Genomic DNA, 20,213 nt, shown 5'->3' with positions numbered 1-20,213 from the left:
TTCAATATTTGACGTTTTAGGCGCCCTTTAGCGTCACTTACATGACGCGATCCTAATGCGTCCTCTAACTGACGCTAAAGGAAAGCGTCTGTTAGAGGACGCGGTTAGGTTTAGGTGTGGGGTGGGGGTAGGGTACACGCGATCCTAGGGCGTCATTTAACTGACGCTAAAGGGCGCCTAAAGCGTCAGATATTGAAGCATGTCCAAATGCTTCCCAAGGCGTCAGTTAGGTGACGCCTTGGGAGTGAGAATGGGCTGAAATACCATGGCAAAAATAACTAGTCTTTATTAATGCTTGGAATTTATATTAGTTAGTCAAGCAAACACTCATTAATTGAAAAATATTGGCATCTGATGATGGCATAATTGGAATGTGCGCTCATAAGGTTATAAATAGACGTGAAAAAGGTGCGGCTTTCAGGTATCACTTTGTCTGAAGAGACATCTGGATTCCTCATGCCTCTTCGCTTCCCAGAAGCTGTGACTAAGTCGCATATTATGATTAAACTTATATTAACTAAGTCGCCAAACAGCCCAGAAGGTGAGAGGGAGGCACCAACCAGAAACACTGTCTATATTCCATATCCCATTCAACATAACTCAGAACAAGATAATAACAATTTAAAGTGTCTTATTTAGATATGAGAGACAAAATGTCACGGTTCATGAATTCACTGTCCTTTCTCGTCTAGTGTGTGTGTGTGTGTGTCAGGCCGTCATGGATGTTTCCTGTGTGTTTGTTCCCTGCCTGGTACACCTGTATAACACCACCATGGTGTGCAGCATAGCACTAGCCTAACCAGCCGATTAGACACTTTCTTAAGTTTCTTAGGAGCGCAGGTTTTTTTTTAAAGATGATGCATTCCCAGAAGAGTGAGCCTGTGAAATGACCATACACCCACAATAGTCAAATATGTCACTACCACCTCCCTTATACATATGCCCACTCCTATTTCTTTCTTTAATTTTATAACAAGTATCCAATTACAGAACTGGAATCGATTTTTAAATCCCAACCCTATTCTATCCATTCAGCTGGAATACTCTGTGAGCCTCTTCCACACCCTGAGACCTTAAATACAAAATGGCAGACACCAAACTTATATTGCACAGTGGGCTTCCAGAAGAACAGCTGAATATACTAAACCTCTGGAGAATATACGGGCAAACAAAATGATTTGATTGAGGTCAGCTAATTAATGAGCACCAGACAACCTATTGTTCATTGACAATGTCTAAAAGGTGCACCATCTGTTTTCCACACACGCAATCCGAAAGAACTTCATTAAATGACACTTGAATGACACTTCTTAAGAACATGTCCTGACAAGTCAAACTAATTTAACCTGGCACAAGTTATTTGAAATGTGGAGAGATCTCTTATTTTCATGTGTCCATGACATGTCCATCATATTGTGATCTTGTTCTTGGAATAATGGGAGTCAAAATATTATCTGGTTGATGTATTTGGAGGAGGTATGCATGTATGCATGCACAACTAACAATGTTTTATGTAACTAGGAATCATACTTCCAAGTTATGAATAGGATGTTTTTCCTAATGAACATATTTGGCCATTAAAAAAAAGTACGCTCATAATCGGTCCATAGCCAATGTTTATACAGTAATTACAATAATGAATCACCAATATAATGGCTAATTCAAAATCGTTGGCCATTTCTCCATTGGGTTGTTTAAAATATCACAATGAAGTTTTTTGCAATGAGTCCAACACTTAAGACACGATGGGAAAGGATGCATTAATGAGTCTGCCCTACTCCCTCACAAGCACACAATTTTGCAATTATAAGTGAAATATGACTCAATACATTAGATGTTATTTCTTGATTATTACCCATTATTCCCCTCCCAGAAAGAGTGAAACTCTAAAATGGCAATTTGCAGTAGGCTAATGTTTCATCCAACAATTCGTGCTTTCTCTGTTGGTTGCATCAATGGACATTGTAATTGGCATTTTACTCATAGCTGATTGATTAGAACATAAAATAACAAGAAAGGAACAATTATGTCAAGGAGACAGATGAGCGTGCTCGATAGGCCAAGTCGGATTCTGCTGATTTCTGGGAATCGATCCCGCCTTCTTCCCTCGCCGGGTGACAGTTTTGCCTATAACTCACTTCCAGCCTCATGGGTTCCTTCAAATCCGTCAGCATGGCGATGTGTGCGTGCATGGGTTTTAGGTGGGCCATGACTCCGCTGTATGATAACTGATGTGCTGTATGTGATTGTAGGGTTAATGGTGTGGCCACAGAGCTGTCCAATGTACTGAATGATCTCTATTTGTTAGAATCCCTGCAGTAAAAAGAGATTTACTATTCATGCTCTGTGCAATATAAGCAAGAGCTAGAGAGAAACTGATCATGGAGGAAATATTGAGCATTCACCATTACACATGCTTTACAATTCTTGATAATCTTGTTTCACAGAAAACAAGATATTATGACACTGCTTCGTTCTGTATGATTAGGCTCCAACAAATCTAAGAATCAAAACTAGATTTTTACATTTTCTGGGATGAAAGACAACCAATGTGTTGCTATATAGTTATGTATTTTTTAGTTTTTAAATGTTTCAAGAAATTTTCGTGAGTCTTTTTTTGTTGTTGCTTTTTGTTCAACAGACTGGATCCGACAATAACAAAAGCACATGAGCACGTCAACGGTAGAAAGGGGAAGAGGGCGCCGCAAGTGAATTTACATCAGTGTTGCGAAATAGTCGCACCACAGCTGTAGGGGGAGCTCGTTGAGAAAACATGCGACAAGAAAAGTGAAAATCAGCTAATAAGTGGCTAGAAATACCGAATGGCCCTTAAACAGCAAAAACAAATTCAACAACCTCTTCCCACAAATGCCATATTGTGTGCCATATACTATGCCATATACTATGAATTATTTAAAGTGAGCTTACGGCCTACTAGCAATGTTCTGCCTCAACCCTGGCGATGACAATCACAAGGGCTAAGAACAAAGAGTGCAGCCAAATTAAGTATAGATTTAGTTGAAATAGTTTTGGTTTATAATATTGAAGATTAAAGGTACAATAGCTTGTTCACAGACGGACAACGTCCGCCGCCACTTCCGCCATTAATGGCGACGAGACAGCTGCATCTGTAAAGGAGGCCAGCTGCTCTATCCTGGCATCGAACAGTGAGGATTGGGCGAGCTCTGGCGACTCCCCCTTCTGCCAGTGAGTCGTCAGGGAAATGGGCCAGCATCGAATCCGAGCTTATGCGTCTACTCTCACAGGCCGTGGCGAGCCTCGGCCTTGAGTGGGCGGCACCCTCGCACAACCGACTGGATGGATGTTCCCTGCAAAAGGACCGCGTACCTATGTCTCAGCAGCATTCTCCGTGGTGGACGGTGCTAAAGACAGAGGATAACACTCTTTTCCACGAGTAGAGGCCCATCTTTCGTCACATGCTATGCTTTGCGCAGATTTGGCAAGGGGACTGGTTTGTCAATAAATCCAAAGGACGTGTTTGAAGAATTCCAAATACAAATAGCATCACGTCACAGGCGATTCTTGAGATTCACCTTTGAGTGCCAGGCATATCAATACAAGGTCCAACCGTTCGGCCTGCCCCTAGCACCCCATACATTCACAATGCGCATGGACACGGCTCTCGCACCCCTGAAACTTGGGGCATGTGAGTTTTGAACTACTTGGACGATTGGCTGATTCTAGCTCGATCACACTCAGAACTTATAGAACATGCTCTGGTTTGCTTCGGCGATGAAGAACCAGATTATCAGCCCATTGAGCTGTATTTATAGGCTCAGGCCACGCCTGCTTTGGTGGAAGGTGACGTAGTTGACACGAAGTGCCTCCACTGGATCGAGCATCACCAAGGACCTCTCTCGATAGGCTGCTGCAGTTGCCACAGGACAGCCAATAGGCACACGAGCCGCCTTACCTATGTCTGTATGCTGCCGCAATGCGTTTTACATTAATTCAAAATTAAGGACAATTTTTGGCTTCAATATCTTGTGGAAAAGAGGTTTCCCTTAAAGCGTAAGATATTAAGCAGTCCTCGATCCCTCTTCTGTCTATAAATGAATCCAAACAGCTGTCTAATAAAACACATAATATATTAAACCATCTTTACGGTTTCCATGGTTTCTGCAAAATAAAACAAATAGAGGGTAACACAGGTATGGTCCATGTTCTGGTTAAAACTGCTTATTTCTCTGGATTTGAACATTCTTGGAAACATTTGGGATAATGTAATACAAGTCAACAAAATACATAACACTGTTATAGTGGTTTTTGGATATTCTTATATAAAATCGTACATTTCGTGCCTTTAAGAAATTAAACGCTGCTAACAAAAGAAAGGGAGGAATAGTCATGCTTGCCTTGGTATTAATCATTATTGCTTAATTCAACGTAGAAACAAACAGTACTGTGTGTTACAGTATGTGTCAAAAACAACCCAGGGAAAAACAATCTTCAAAGAGACTGCCCAATTTTTCATATTAAATCGACTGGCTTTCAACTAAAATGCAGCAGGTTGGATCAAACAAATGTAATTTCTAGTTGTTTTTAAAAATAAGAAGGGCAATAATTTCTGCTCCTCCCTTGTGCCTTGATCTAAAGGCTACCATAATGCAAACCTGTTCAGCAGTGCACTAATCAAATACATTTGGTTAGGAGACACTCTGAGCCAAGCCAAAGTTAAAAGTAATGGAAAATAAAGTCAACATCATTGGTACTGAAGTCTGTTTTGTTTTTGTTTTTTTTCTTTCTGCACCCCAAAGTCCTCGCCATAGGGAGGAAACATGAGAGGGTTGCCATTAATGACAGAGTCAATAGAGCAATAATACCCATAACAAGGTCAGAGACACACTAGAGTGCACAATGCTGGCAAGTGTCCGTGCCGCACCACAGACACTGATGAGTAAACACTGGCCCGGTCTGGTTTCCCCATGTTGTGCCTGGCCATCAATAAGAGTGTGATGGATTCTGTGTGGCTCTGAGCATGGGGCAAGGTGAGGTAATAAATAGGTGGCGCGTCAAAATGAAAGCTCTGGACACTGATGCAATTACAGAGCAATGTCCAGTTAAACCTTGAGCAATTAACAAACCACCAGAGCGCATGATCCAGAGTTTGTCTACAGGTCTATATAATACACGACTGTCAATGCAAACTCAATAGGCTTAATTAAACAGCTCAAAAACGTTGTCAGCACAGGAGAAGAGAGCGGTGGGGCTACGTCTAATGCCCGTCCAGCAGTTGAGTTAGAAAATAAGTACAGCATAGCTCCCTTTTCTAATTAACACCTAGCAAACCTAATCAAAACATTCAATGTGTGTGTAATTTATATTCCTTTTTTTTTTTTTTGTATCCTTTCAGCACAGTTACCTTGTTAATAGGAAAAACACCCTGAAAGAGAACAGCTATGCAAAGATGAAGCGAGTCAAGTTACAACATTACCCAGGTATGTGGATTGCAGGCCAGTGATGTGTCAGTGTTAAAATGGAAATATGATAAACAGTATATTGACTTGTATAATATACTCACACCACAGTTCAAAAGATTGAGGTAAGAAAGGTTTCTGAATGTCCCTTATGCTCAACAAGGATGTATTTATTTGAAAAATACAGCAAAACCATATTATTTTAAAATAGTATTTTAATTTAAAATAGAGGTTTTCTATTTTAATACATTTTAAAAATGTAATTTATTCCTGTGATGGCAAAACTGAACCTTCAGTGTCACTTGACCCTTCAAAGATCATTCTCATTTGGTGCTCAAGAAACGTTTCTAATGAATGTTTTGCTGCTTAATATTAGAAATTCATTTGTCAGGATTCTTTGAACGGAGTTTAAATGGACAAAATGTATTTTGTTACAATAACTTATGAGCCATTTAACGTGAACTTGCTGAATAAAAGTCACCTGTAGGCCTTTAAAACTCATTTTTGATCACCAAAATGACAAATTTAAAGGCTTTTTTCTGTGAAAATGAATTCATGAAAACTCCCTTGCTTCATTTAGTATAATCACAGTATTTGCTGAAAAATGTGTTTCATTAAATGTCAACATACAGCACATTACAAACGTTTGGAGTCAGTAATTCATTTTTAAAAAACTCGAATTTTAAAAATCGAAATTTTATGTTGTTAATATGTGTATGTATGCGGATTCATTAATATGCAAATGAGCTCTACCCCCACTCACTCATACAGAGTCGTCTACTACAAGATCATCTATGCTTTGAACAACTTATAACATAGGTGGAGAAAGGTATATAGTTCATCTTAATATCATCATACATATACAAAATTAACCCGCTAAGTTGCTAAATGTACCAGATTTTTCACATCAACAGAAAAATTTACTGGGATAATCTGGCTTTTTGACTCCCCTGCTTCATAGCAGTTAATAATATGCTAAAGGCCACCCGCATATTGACGTGATTGGTTACAGGGTAGTTTGTGATGCAAGAAACACTGGCGATTTCAAACCACGGTTTTGAGACTGTCTTTTTTTCACTGCAGTTTTAAGGAGAAAATACTCATGGTGTTGACTTATGAATTTGCACATGGTTTGTCTTAAAGCATAATATGAATTTGCACAATGTTTGTCTTAAAGCATATTAAAAAACACCACATACTCATATAAACAACATCAACATTTTGATTTTCACCACCGGGGGTCTTTAAAACAAATTACTGGCACCAAACCTTTGTAATGTGCTTTGTGTTGACATTATTGTCTATTTAATGATTTACTGAGATGACATATTTCATCAAATACTGACTAATCGTAAACAAATCAATCAGTGCATCACAAAATTTATTTTAAAATTTTATTTTAATTGTTTTATCTTAATTTTAGAACAATATATATTTTTAAACAACTTTGATTGACAAAAAAATGTCAAAGTTCAACAATTTCAGTTCCCAACAACAGGCATGCAAATCCAAACAATAATTCATGTGGATGTCAGTGCAGCATATGTTTAGAGGTGCATTGAAGCTCTGTGAGTCATGTGAAAGGGCTCTTGAGTATCTTATAAAAATAAAATTAAGTTAGTTTCATATCAAGTATGCAGATTTAAATACCCAGTTAACTACAGTCAATACATTTATTCATTTAGCAATGCAATTCCTAAAAGCAGACAGAGAAAAAGAAAAGAATTCTAAGAAATAATACTTCTGTTCCTGGCATTAAAAGGGAAACCAGAAAAAAATCTAACATATTCGGTCCATGAAAACAGTTCACAAAACTTTTATGAATGTAACTTTTGAAGGCAACAGTACACTAGGTCTATGACATATGGCAAATAACTTATAAAAACTGCCAACACTGCAGCAGGGTAAATCAAAATTCACGAGAATTGCCTTATTTATAGTATGAAGTGAATTCATCACTATCGCCTTGAGTCTCGTTCTAACGGCTGACTATAGCCAAAGCAAAATTAAGTTATTTTTTAGAAACGCTTATAAAAACGCAAATAAAACTCAACCTTCATTGTAAACTCTGCATCTGTTTTACTGAGAAATAATAAATCAGAAAAGTACACAATAAAACACAGGCTGTATATACTGTATTTATAATTCTGCCGTGCTGCGGTTTTTATCGCATTAGTTTTCATCAAAGATGGAAACAGGTGTTCGGATTTGCACAGATATAGTTCATCTTTAGGATGCCACAGTTAAACAGCTACAATTTGCACATAATCTGATCAACATCAATCATTCATTTTATCTCAGTTTTCTTCTCCATAACTAAAACAGTTTATACTTCAACTAACAGCCATTTCTCTTTTAGATTCAAATCGGTGTTTGGCTCAGGAGTATGAATTGAAGGAACCTTGCGCATTCAATTCAGCTCATCGTTCATGACTTTGTCCTTTACAAAGTCAAAAGCTCTGTAACTCTCTTGAGAGATGGGAGAGCACAATAGGTTTTGCGCTTTCATTATTACTGAGAATGAAAGAGTAAAAGAACATAATAATGTGCCTACGGCAGAAAAGACCTTCATTCATGGGAGACCTCTACACCATACAGCATAAAACCCCAAAGTATTCGAGGTGTAGCGCAATACGAACAAAACATTACATGATATATTATATCCCAGAAGTGGTAAAGATTACACATTTTTGCTGCAAATTAAAGGCAGACATATTTCATATTTTAATTTTTGAGCCTATATTTGGAGGAACAAAAGACAGTAGAAGATAAACAACTTTTGAACATTCCAATATCCGATGGCAATATCCAAAATCCTTTGTTCTTGTTGGGACATTTTTTGGTGTCCTGTATAAATCATACTAATTGATGTTTTTTGTAAATGTAAAATTAGAAAGTTTTCTGTGATGGGTAGGGTTAGGGGATAGAAAATACAGTTTGAACTGTATACAAATCATCACAACATGTGGGTTTGTGGTCTGCACATATAAAACAGCAATACAAAACAGTATAACAGCATGTTGTAGAGTAGACACTGATTTGTCATATATATATATATATATATATATATATATATATATAACATCACAGGCCAAGTCAATTATTACTTACTCTGTATCCATTTCAGGAAGCACAGTAATTTTTTCAGATAAGACATACATTTCAAATCAAAGCAATGCAGAACAAAATAGTGATCACACAAAATCAAGTGTGATCAATGCACACTTGCATGATCAATTAATTTGATTTTGTGCAAATTAGCTACTCACACGCTCAGTTAAAACTCTAAACACACCCAGTACATATGTAAAAAGATGTTTGATATTTCAATTCAATTCAAATCAAATATATTTGTATAGCGCTTTTAACAATACATATAGTTTCAAAGCAGCTTTACAGAAAGTGTTTGATAGTTCTGACATGTTTGGTCAACGTATATTTTGCAATGTGCAGTACCAACACAATTGATCTTAAATCATAAAACACAAGGTGTCTTAAAAGGTATTTGAAAAGCATAATTGTAAAAGCATGTATTTATCAATATAGTGGTTTGTAACTATAAAATGTCTGCAAAGTTTCAAAAGAGCAATGCGCAAAATTGTCTCTCAAAAGAAAGGACTGTATCGGAACTGCCTGAAAGGAGTAGCCAGTAATTCCACTCACAATATATATATATTCCTGTCATCTTTCCTCATCCATCTAATTGGATTCCTCCAATAATAAGGTTTCAAAAATGGACAGATGATGCTCTTAGCCCCATCACTTGAAAAATGTCAATGTCATCCAAGAGATTAAATGTTTGTATAAGCAATATTTCAATATTTTATAAGAAATGAAAGCCATGATGATTCAATCTGCTAAACCTGAAAAAATAATTTTATCTGACTTGAGGTGCAAGGCACTCCACATGTCCATGGTTGACTGACCACCTTTACCTTAGATGAACTAACCACCATGGCGTCCCATCCAAAAAAACACCATCACTTCTTTACCAGATTCATTAGTGCTCCCCCTTCTTAATTGCACAGAATTAAGGCATCACTCCCAAGAGAGAGATCTTTTGTCTCAGATATAGTCTCAGATACAACCTCAGATATAGACCAGATAATCTTGTTGTGTTGTTTGGTGCAAGAATTGATTAAAAATTAAATGCTGTGTCTGGAATTTTTATTTCTAGAAAATATTCACATGATTAAAATTTCACCGCAATGTCACTCTTTACATTGTCGTCGTCTCTGTGCTGGCTCGGCAGAACTGCAGATCGTACACACAAGTCTTGTACAGGACCATTCAGTGCTTACGTATAGGCATCTAAAGATTTATATGCCCTCAGTTTCTCTTTACGATCATTTCTCTATAAGGTAGGTGTATCAGGCCACTCAACCGAGGTAACGTACGTTAATCCTGTCAGATCGTCCATGCATTGAGTGAGCGTGTGAAGGCTACGGGTCAGCCAATCTGGTTCTGTCCGTTAAAAATAACTTTTGGAAATAACAATCACGGTCTTGGACAGTGAGTGACCTTACACATAAAGATAAAATCGAATTTTCTCGAGTCATTGTTTAAAAACAAGCGAAAAATACTTGTCATCTAGCGTTGGTGAAGCGGAGAGCGATCGTTCTGCCTCCACCTAAGCTCCGCCCACATGAAAACGTCACCATGTTTACCAACTGAAAAGGGGTCTATAGTTCTGCAGTCAACAAATCAGCAGATTAAGAGAGAAATTTAGGGTAACACTTTATTTTGATGGTGCCATTTGAACATTCTGTTGACTAGAAGCAACTTTGCAACTACATGTCAACTAACTAAGACTGTTTACTGAAAGTTGCTGTCCATAACTTTTATAAAGTTAAAAATAAGCCAAAAAAATTATTTAAAAAAAATAATAATAATAATAATTCTGCCAGTCATGGTCAAAACTATCTGCAGCATGTCTTGCGTCATTAAGTCACACCCATACACATAAAAAAGGAGTTTTGGCTAGCCGCTATACTGCACGTGAGGAGATGTATAGGCTTTTCTCGCAGCGCTTTACATAACTAAACTTATGGCATCCAGAAAGATCCAAACGTCAATCATTGTCAACTGGAGATTCAGCAGTTATAAAACCCAAAAGACTTTGTACTTCGGATTTAAGGTGGCGTGTTATATTGACGCTAAATGGTGCCATGTGCATTGGATTTAGATGAAATGTCAAAAGCATCAGTATAAGATAGGATAAGACGCCCTAGGATAAGAATCTGTTGTCCCTACCTGTATATAACATTTTATTTACAAGGAAATGTTTGTGTAGAACAAGAAAAATAACTAATAATTCAGGATTTATCCTTTCATCTAAACTTTAAATTCAATGTAAGGTCAGATATGTAAACTTAAAATAGGTTTCCTATCGACACAGCAGGTGTGGGAATGAGAAAATTACATCTCCTCAAAGAAGGTGCGGATTAGACCAGATACATATTTGAATATAGCAAAGGATGTAAATATTGAGAAAAAAACAATTTCGGGATTACAACACATGATAATACCCGACACAACAACAACATGCACTGAATGAATAAACAAAAGCTAAATATCTATGCAATGTCTGTTAATACCTAGAATTCTGCAAATGACTGACTGAAATGGGCAGTACTAACTCTGAGAAGTACAGAAGTGGCAACAGCAGCAACACCAACTCCCCCTTTAAATATGCTGCCCAATAGTTTCAATAAAACTCTGCAAACACATTGTGCCCACCCAACAGGTAATTTAACATGATCTAAAAACTTATTTCCACATTTCTAATTAAAAAAACACCTCTTTTTCCTTTCATAACAAGTATGTCCATATGCAGCTACGCAGTCCAAGAAACTCACACAAACAGCACAAGACGATATCCGAGGGTGGGATGTATTTGAGCGATTAGCATCTCGCCACAGGGGGACGCAAGTTCAAACAGAAATCTGTCACAGAGCAAATGAAAGAGAATTATGGATCCACAGGCGGTGGCCGTGGACTCCCGACTGAGTGATATAAGAGTGTAGCCACAGGCGACACATCACAGTCTAGCAGAGACGTCCATCACATTTATCACACTTACATCTCATTACACTCCTGTGTTAAGACGGAAAGACAAATAACCTAAAGCCAGACGATAAAACCCACTCAGAAACACAACAACAGCAAACAAACTTATAGCCGAAGTTGCAAAAGCATCACATGAGTCAGCACAGAGAGTGTGTAATGTTTGCTCTCGGCGCTCACAAAAGCACACTAGTGGTACAACTCGGGAATTGAAAATTCTCAGCATCCTACCGGTTCAGAAGTAGTCTTCAGTGCAGTCAGCTTAGCAACATTCGACAGAGTGAAACATGCCTCTTCTGTTCCGTCCCATCTCTCTCAGTTGGTGTGGCGTAGCCTACTAGGTGTTCCAGTCCAGACAGCTTGGCTAAAAACCGTAGGGGAGTCCGACCACTGAAATCAGAGAAATCACCATATCTTACAATCACCAATACTGTAGTCTGTTTCACCTTTCCTCTCTGTTTTGCTGCCACAATCAGTCAACATGAGTGTTTATGTGGTTGGCTGGGTTTCTTTCTGTGTTCACCCAAAAAAATCTAAATCATCACCCTTTTCTCATCCTCATGTTTCAAACCCTTTTCAATGGAACACAAATAAAGATGTTTTGAGGATTGTTTTATATTCAGTTATTTTGAAAGGGGGATGACTGTCCATAAAAGAGACATACAACTTATTTGTACACTAACTACAGTAGTAATCAATATAATTTGGGATCATTGACATTAGAGACACACAAATATAACAATTAAGCCAATAATTATTTTCATGTTATGATTGATAAGCCAAATTGCTGATATTAAAATTCTATGTTATTTTGTCTAAACTAAAACAATTGTTTTTGTATGTTAAATGCTTCAGCATCACAATATAATATAGAGTATAAAATAATGGAACTGTGAGTGTTAATTAGTAGTGATTTTAAAGATTAGCTACATTTGTCATTATCTAATGCTCCTTTTACATTTAATCGAAAAAATTTAAAACAAGCATGAGCATGTTAAACTAAATCTTATTATAGATAATTTAATGAAATTGTAATAGTGTCTGATAACCGATATGCGTCACGGTTGTGGTGCAGGCAGATGAAGAGGCAGAATCTAAACTCCAAACAATATAACTTTACTTACAAAATATCTAGCACAGATAGAGGCAGGCAGAAGGTTTTCTCACAAAAGCAAACACAATGTAACATAAGACAACGGCCGCTAAGGACATGCTGAACAGAAGCAAACTAAATACAAGCAAACATAACAATGTGAAGACAGGTGACACAGATGATGTAAACGATGAACAGGTGGATGATTGAGGGAGTGAGTTCAGGTGTGGAGACAAGAGGATGCTGGGAAGTGTAGTGACAATGACGAAGACAGAATGATGTAGACTTGAGTGTGACACTAGCCTACTACTACTACTAATATATTAATATATTAAACCTATAATTGACATTAAACCTAACAGGCGGTTATCAAACTATATTTGAATACACTACCATTCAAAAGATAGGGGTTAATAAGATTTTTAAAAATGTTTTTGAAGAATTAACTTATGCTCACCAAGTCAGATTTATTGAATTAAAAATAGATAAATTATATTGTAAACTATTATAATTTGGGGGAAAAAACCTTTTCGATCTCCATATTTTAAAATGTAATGTGTAGCAAAAGAGAACTGTCAGGCACCATTACACCAGTCTTCAGTGTCATATGAGAAATCGTTCTATTATGCTGTTGATTTGCTGCTCATAAAGCATGTCTTATTGTTAATGTTGAAAACTGCTGTTTTTTTTCTCCATTCTTTGAAAAATAGACAGTTAAAAACAACAAAAAAGTATTTTGTTACAGCGCAAATTGCTTTACAGATGCTATCAATTTTATGTGTCATTGCTAAATGAAGGTGTTTATCTTCTTCAAAAAACAAACTAAATATTTTACTGACCCCAACCTTTTGAACGACAGTGTACATGGACATGAATGAGTAACATGACTTGAATCTTGAACCAGCTTGTTTCTAAAAAAAAAATAAATAAATAAATAAATAAATAAAAATAAGCAGCTTTAGAAGACCTGATAGATACAGCACAAGATACATTGACAGTGTCCATTTGCATTCACGTTCATTGTATGGACATATTGTTAAAGGTCATATGTAAGAAATGATATGTGCCTGTTTTAAAGCAATATGCTTGCATTTAAGTAAGACTCATATAAAGAAATTATATTTACCTGCTTTAAACTATTTAAAACATGCCACATATTGGGCATACTAAACTGACATATAAAAGGTGCTTCATTTTTGTTTGGAAAGTACAGGCGGCAATACATAATGATCTTGATGTACAATACAAAAAAAATCCTTTATGATGCAGAATAGGGTAAAATGAGCAAAAGGTGTGTGTGTGGGGGGGGGGGGTGGACAGTTTACTCATGAACATAACAACCTTCTACAAAGGTTATGGCAGGGGCCAGGGCAGACAAAGTTGAAGAGGTGATAAGATAAGACTGGCGAAGAATACAGTGAAGAAGGGGAAGAGTGTGTGAAGATGACAAAAGCGAAAGGCGACAGCGGAAGGACATCCGGCATATCAGACATGAGTTACAGACACTAAAATACTTACAACGTTAAGACTGTCTCATTCACGACATAACATAGGGAATTTCTAATAATGTCCATCAACACTTCTCAGACAAGTATAACAGCCTGAGGGGTGAATGCTGACCACATTAAGAATCAAGGAAACCTAATTGAGCTTATTTTTTACATGAACTGTGTTGTAACCAATAAAATAATGATATTTTTTTCAACTGCCTCCCGTGAGAATTTACAAAACCAAGCCTTAAGAACAACCACAAGGGAGTCTTCTACGACTTTGACATTCCTGAAGAACTTCAACCTGCGGGCATGCGAGAACACCACATAATCATAGCAAGGATGAGTAAATTAGTACATTTTCATTTTGGGTTAATCCTTTTCACACAAGCCAAGTTCTTCTACCAGCCTCTCGCAATCCCTTTCTGTCCTCAACCCTGTATTTCTATCACCCTGTCTTCCTCTCCCGAGGAGGGAAAGTGCTTCAGATTAAGTTCCTCTCATCCTGACGAGCAGAGCCCTCTATCCCATCACATCTTCACTTATACAAGTACACCGACTGTGAGAACGGCCTTCCATTACCCCACCATCTCATCTCGGAGGAATCTCAGATGTACCCAGGTGTTACTTAATAGGCATTCCCTATTACTCCAGAGACTTCGACGGTCACAAGAGGACACTTTTCTTAAAGCAATGCAGTTGAAATAATTTTGTAAAAATAGAAGCCGTTTGCTTAATAGAGCCGTATCCATTCTGCCATGGAGGTCTGGGTCAGACCAGGGCTGAGCTCTTTCACAGAAAGCTGAATTTCAAGGGTTTGGTGTAATGTCAGCTGGGCCCTGCCCCTTTAGTGGCTAAAATATCTTCCTGAGGGATGTCTCCAGTCTAAAAGGTTACAGGGGTTGGCATATGTGAAAAAAAAAAAAAGTGCACCAGGCATTTTTATCTCTTATGTGAATAATCTTTTGTGGAGATTTACCACATCATTCACATAGAGTCAGCCCTTAAAAAGAGAGTGAAAGAAAGCAAGAGTCACAGAGGTTTCCTATCAAGAGACAAAGACTGGGGACCTTAAAACCTTCTCATAATAGAGCGTAACTCCCTGACAACTTCATTTTGAGTGTTGTGTAAGACTAAGCAGGCTGATGAGAATCTACAGATGCTTCAGCAAAATAGAAAATAACATTCCTAAAAGGACTGAACCTCAGAAATCTAATTGACTTATGGCTAAGCCACGCCCCCTCCACTGACTCGGACAAACAGTCAACATTCGGTGACAGGCGTTATGGCAGCTGTCATAGTATGAGACGTTTCACAGGAGGCATTTGGTGATTTTTGGAGACAGAAAGAGTATGTTTCATCTCAAAGTCACCAAAAGGGCCTTAACTATGCATTTGAGGGTTATATTAATAATTTTATTGTTGAGAAGGTCGATGAAAAACTTCAGCTCCAGGCAAAAAAGTACAGGTCACAGTGTAAACGTGATAAACCCGTATCGTTGCCATCACCGTTTGGTGCTACAGTATTTACATGAATCATTCAGCACAACATTGTTAACCTTTATTATCTCGGTTATTAATAGATACATTAATGAAGTTAAGCGACATGATGTACAACACAGCTAGAAGCTAATGTTGATGTTTTCTAATGTTTTGCTAACGTTAGCGATTTTAAAGATAACGTTCAAATACGTTGTTGACAACTTACAATATAGACATCCTTGTTTAATTTATCCACGTTTAGTTGGTGTTGTGGTCTTCCGCATAGCTTAATCCAGAGCAGACACTTATCTCGGTTAAGATGTGGGTTGGGAAACGATAAAAAATACACACCGTCGCCCAGCCTCTCAGGAACATAGTGTCGGAGTGCATGTACCCCATGCACATCCTTTGACCATTTTAAACTTAAAATGGCAAGAAAAAACGAATGAAAACTGACTAACTGCAATGCATTTTAATGAATATGGAAGCAGAGAATGTCAGAGTGTATTGGGTTAGTAGTGTATTGCGCGCTGTGATTGGCTCATCGTGTTTGAGAGCCATAGGTCAATTCTATAGTGTAACTGCAAACAAAAAAAACCCTGAAAATTAAACTAACAATACATTTGATTACATTTAATACATAAAATAAAGGATATGGATATGTATTTTTAATAAAATAATTAATAAAAATTATCTATTTCACAGCATCTGTGAAAAAAATATTAAGATTCCTGCAAGTCTGGAGGTTGTTGGCAGCTAGATCCAGCATAATACAATCTAGAGTGTGAGAGTAATGGCTCCTGTGGAAGATACACATGCCTACGTGAGAACAATGGCCAGTGTGCGAAGTCAAAGACAATCTGTCAGGCTGCGACCCTTGTACCTCAAGCTACAGGAAGTGCCTCCCTCAGCAGAAAACCTGTGTTATCGCCACCGCAGTCCGCAGAGTCTGTACAACTTTTAGATGGACACACTTAAAACTTCCTTCTCCATTTTAAAGGCATTAAATCAGCCCACCGGCTGGATTGTAATTCTCCTCACAGTCTTGTCCCATCTCTATTTGCTGCAAAGTAACACAGCTCCCATGGTGCAAACCCACTTTTCTTATGCCAATGTAAATATGAAAATAATGTAAACTCACCATGCACTTTTAAGTGTGCCCGTTAGAACTGAACTACTCTACTATGCAACTCTAATATGCTGTATTGATTTTTACAAGGTATATTTTGCCTAGCAATGGATTCAGGGTAGATATACTCACATTAATTGAAATGTACCTAGTTGCACAAAATATGCCAAGTATAGCGACTGTTTCTCTCCTCAATTAAAGTCTTGAAGTATCTCAGTGGATTATGGGAATGGATGGGTAATTTAAGTCTACCTCAAGAGGAGTGTTATCTGCCGTTATAACATCTTTCAAAATGAATAGGTCTAAAGGGCTGACATTCATACCCCGAGATCTCATTCAAAGTTCCATGAATATGTTGTGAGGTTTCTTTAAAAGTCATGTGGGATTGTTGAGCACCAAAATTAGCGTTGGTTTATTTGGCCTGTTTGCCATCTAAAAGTTCTCAGCCTAATAATTCTGAATACATTTCTCTGAAGGCCTATTTTCATAGCAATAACAATTCAGAACCTCATGCTGGAGACCAGGAGACCACTTTTGTTTACTTGAACATATGTCACAATCTCACGAAGTAGAAAATTTAAAATAGTACACTGAACCTGCTCATTAAATCCATACAAGCAGGTATGCAGTGAAACCAGCGTTGTGGACTGGAGTGCAAATAGTTTAGGCATAATAATGGTTTACAAGAGACACGGTCTCTTGCCGAGTCACTGGTTTGAGGGACAGGACATGCTAAGTGTGCAGATTTGTTCTCCTGAGTGCATTTCAGCTAGTTGTGATATATTTGCGAGAAGGTCACAAATCTCCCAAGAATTCCTAAGCAATACAAATCCAGGCTGAGAGACAGTATCTACAAATTAAAGGACCTGTGGTAAATGGGAATATGAGATTTATTGGGAATTCATTTCTTTTTAATATCTTTGAATAGCTCAGGTCAGGCCCATGAACATTTTAAAACAGAAATTGAGCCAATCTTCTTGTTAACACTGCCTCTTGACAAGATTCAATCATAAAACCATATATTTGAATGATAGTTTCCAGTGGCAAGGGACTCTATTTATGAGTAAAGCAATTAGAGCAATTATGGCATGGAGATCATTAGCACTGCGCTGGCAAATGTCCATTCATTCATTACTGCAAACAGTATAACAAAAGATATAAAAGGAAAATTAATCTGAGCACATGTCTTGCCAGTGTAGAGGACATTTTCAGACTGCTGCGCCATAAATCGTTTTAGCATTGATATTGAGATGTGCACATCCATGATGTCAAGTCTAGGGATCGTAGTTTGTGACCACGCACTATGGTTTTAAATGCACGTGATTATCGGGTTAAATGAAAGGTTTTACCATAATAGAGTGAAAGATTATCATTTTCACAGGTTTTAACTCATGTTAGACCTAGCTGAAAAACAAAGAACAATTTATTTCATTGGTATTTTTGTTCTAATGCTACTGTATGTAATTAGGGGTGGATGTTGTTATCACAACATGATAAATACCATATATAAAAATATGAATTAAACAAAGTAAGGTTTTCAGGTACATGTATATTGCATAGTTTTCATTGTATGAATTAAATATTTAAATGTATTCTTATTAACTCTCTGGGGACCAAGGTGTATTTGGGGTCCTTAATGATTTTAAAAAAGTATTTTAAGTCCATGTTGCAGCTATGTGAGAAAAAAAAAAAACATCAAGGGGGTTTTGTCCTCACGGGGTTAAAGCTAAAAATATATTCAGTCAAAAGTAGCGTATCATTTTCTCCTTTGGTTGATTCACATTAATGACACAGAGTAGCAGTTGTGTATATTAGGCTGTTGTCACTTTAAGTAAGACCAAACGCACAGATCCATTATACTGATACACACGGTTTATCGACTGTGTTTACATGAATACTCCACTCGATGGGCATCAAGCGCAATAAGATCACCTCAGTCATTATTTCCAAACAGAGCTATTCAAGTCACCTGGCGAAACCGTTTTCATATCACAATATATATTACAGAAAAATTAAATATTGCAATGTCAGTTTTTTCCAATACGGTGCAGCCCTAGATTGCCATTAATCAAAGGTATCCACTGTGGTAATTATTATTTTATTAGAGTGTTTAATTTCTGCCCCCCGAAATATTTAGGGCCATTTTTCCTCCATGGTTATGTGTGACTAATTGCAGAAACATAAGACAGCTTTACGCATGAGCCCGCCTGCTCTTGTTTATGGTGAGAAGGATGACATCATTAGCTTTTTTTAGATCAATTTCACACCACCCATCTGATTAATAGGTTTGCAATTAAACCAAACACAACTCTAAATCCAACAATAAATTACCAAAGATTATGTGGGGGATAGGGTTTCACAACATACTTTTTTTTCATGGTGACCATAGTTGTTTAAGTCCACAGGCGCCAAAAGATTAGAGTGGTGAAGATTACAATAAAGCAAAATATTTTTATAGGAACATTTTTCAATGCTCCTATTTTCCTTGAACATCTGGGGAGACGGAGAAAAATTAAACACTAAATTACTCCAAGTGATAAAACTTACTCGGCACATGTTCAATAATGTTCTCTCTAGCCTACCCCTTTCACTTTGCAAGTGATTTTCAAACCAAAAAAAGTCTTCTTTTTTTTTCTCTGCCTGATAAAAATGACTGATCATTGAATTCAAATGATATATTTTATAGCAAGGATGTTGGATAAGTTAACACAACTGTTTTGGGCAGGTCAATAAATTCATTTTCTAAGCTATTAGATTTATTTTATTTATTCATATAATCATCACTACTTTTACTTGAACTTGGTTTGAACATTATTTAGCTACACTTATTCAGCGACAGCTAAAACTAATCAGTAAAAAATAAAAACTTGAGTAATTTGATTATTATCTTTTCTTAATGGTACATATAATAATCAACACAGTCTCATGAAGATGCGTATCTATACCACGAGTGTCATTTCTCGTGGCATTTATACGCCAAAAGTGTTTTTTTCGTGTATATGGTACGCACTAAAAAACCCTGGGTTAGGTTTAGGGGGGAGGGGGGTGGGGAGTTCGTGCGTATTATACGCAAAAAAGTGCGTATCATATGTACGCGAAAATCGCGTGCCAAATACACGCAAAAACTGTTTTTGGCGTATAAATGCCACGAGAAATGACATGCATAGACACGAACTTTCATGAGATCGGGCTGATAATAATATATATATATATATGGTACATATACCAAAAGATGGCACATAGAGTAGTCTGTGAGTTAAAGAAAAGGTAAAAATATACAATGGATATGATCTTAGTGCAACAAATGTGTTCCTCTTAAAATGTAAATCTCATAATCTACTGCCTAAGTCCAAAATATTACACATTTAGGAATGCAAGTCACAGTGTTGTGAGAACATTATTTAAATGGAATTACAACCCCGTCGATGCATAAAACCTCATAATAAACCTTTCACATATTCCTTTATTTTAACTGTCTAGATAATTGACAATGGCTGCCAAGTGAATAATGCATTA

General features: G+C 37.2%; 1 long non-coding RNA gene across 2 annotated transcripts in view; it reads right to left on the bottom strand.

The window, feature by feature from the left end:
• Positions 1-20,213, bottom strand: part of LOC148977546 (uncharacterized) — a 209,934-nt gene that overhangs the window by 159,647 nt on the left and 30,074 nt on the right. The window contains exons 1-2 of one of the 2 annotated variants that reach the window (XR_016169791.1): positions 12,629-12,717; positions 11,736-11,894 (exon numbers count right to left, since the gene is read on the bottom strand). This is a non-coding gene — a long non-coding RNA (uncharacterized LOC148977546). Of the gene's footprint in view, positions 1-11,735; positions 11,895-12,628; positions 12,718-20,213 lie in introns of those variants that run through there. The other variant, XR_016169792.1, reaches the window with a different exon arrangement.

This window comes from Pimephales promelas, chromosome 9 (genome assembly GCF_988280905.1).
Source record: "Pimephales promelas chromosome 9, fPimPro1.hap1.1, whole genome shotgun sequence".
Lineage (NCBI taxonomy): Eukaryota > Metazoa > Chordata > Actinopteri > Cypriniformes > Leuciscidae > Pimephales > Pimephales promelas.
The sequence above is the reverse complement of the archived record's forward strand: the minus strand, read 5'-3'. Positions and strand labels throughout refer to the sequence as shown.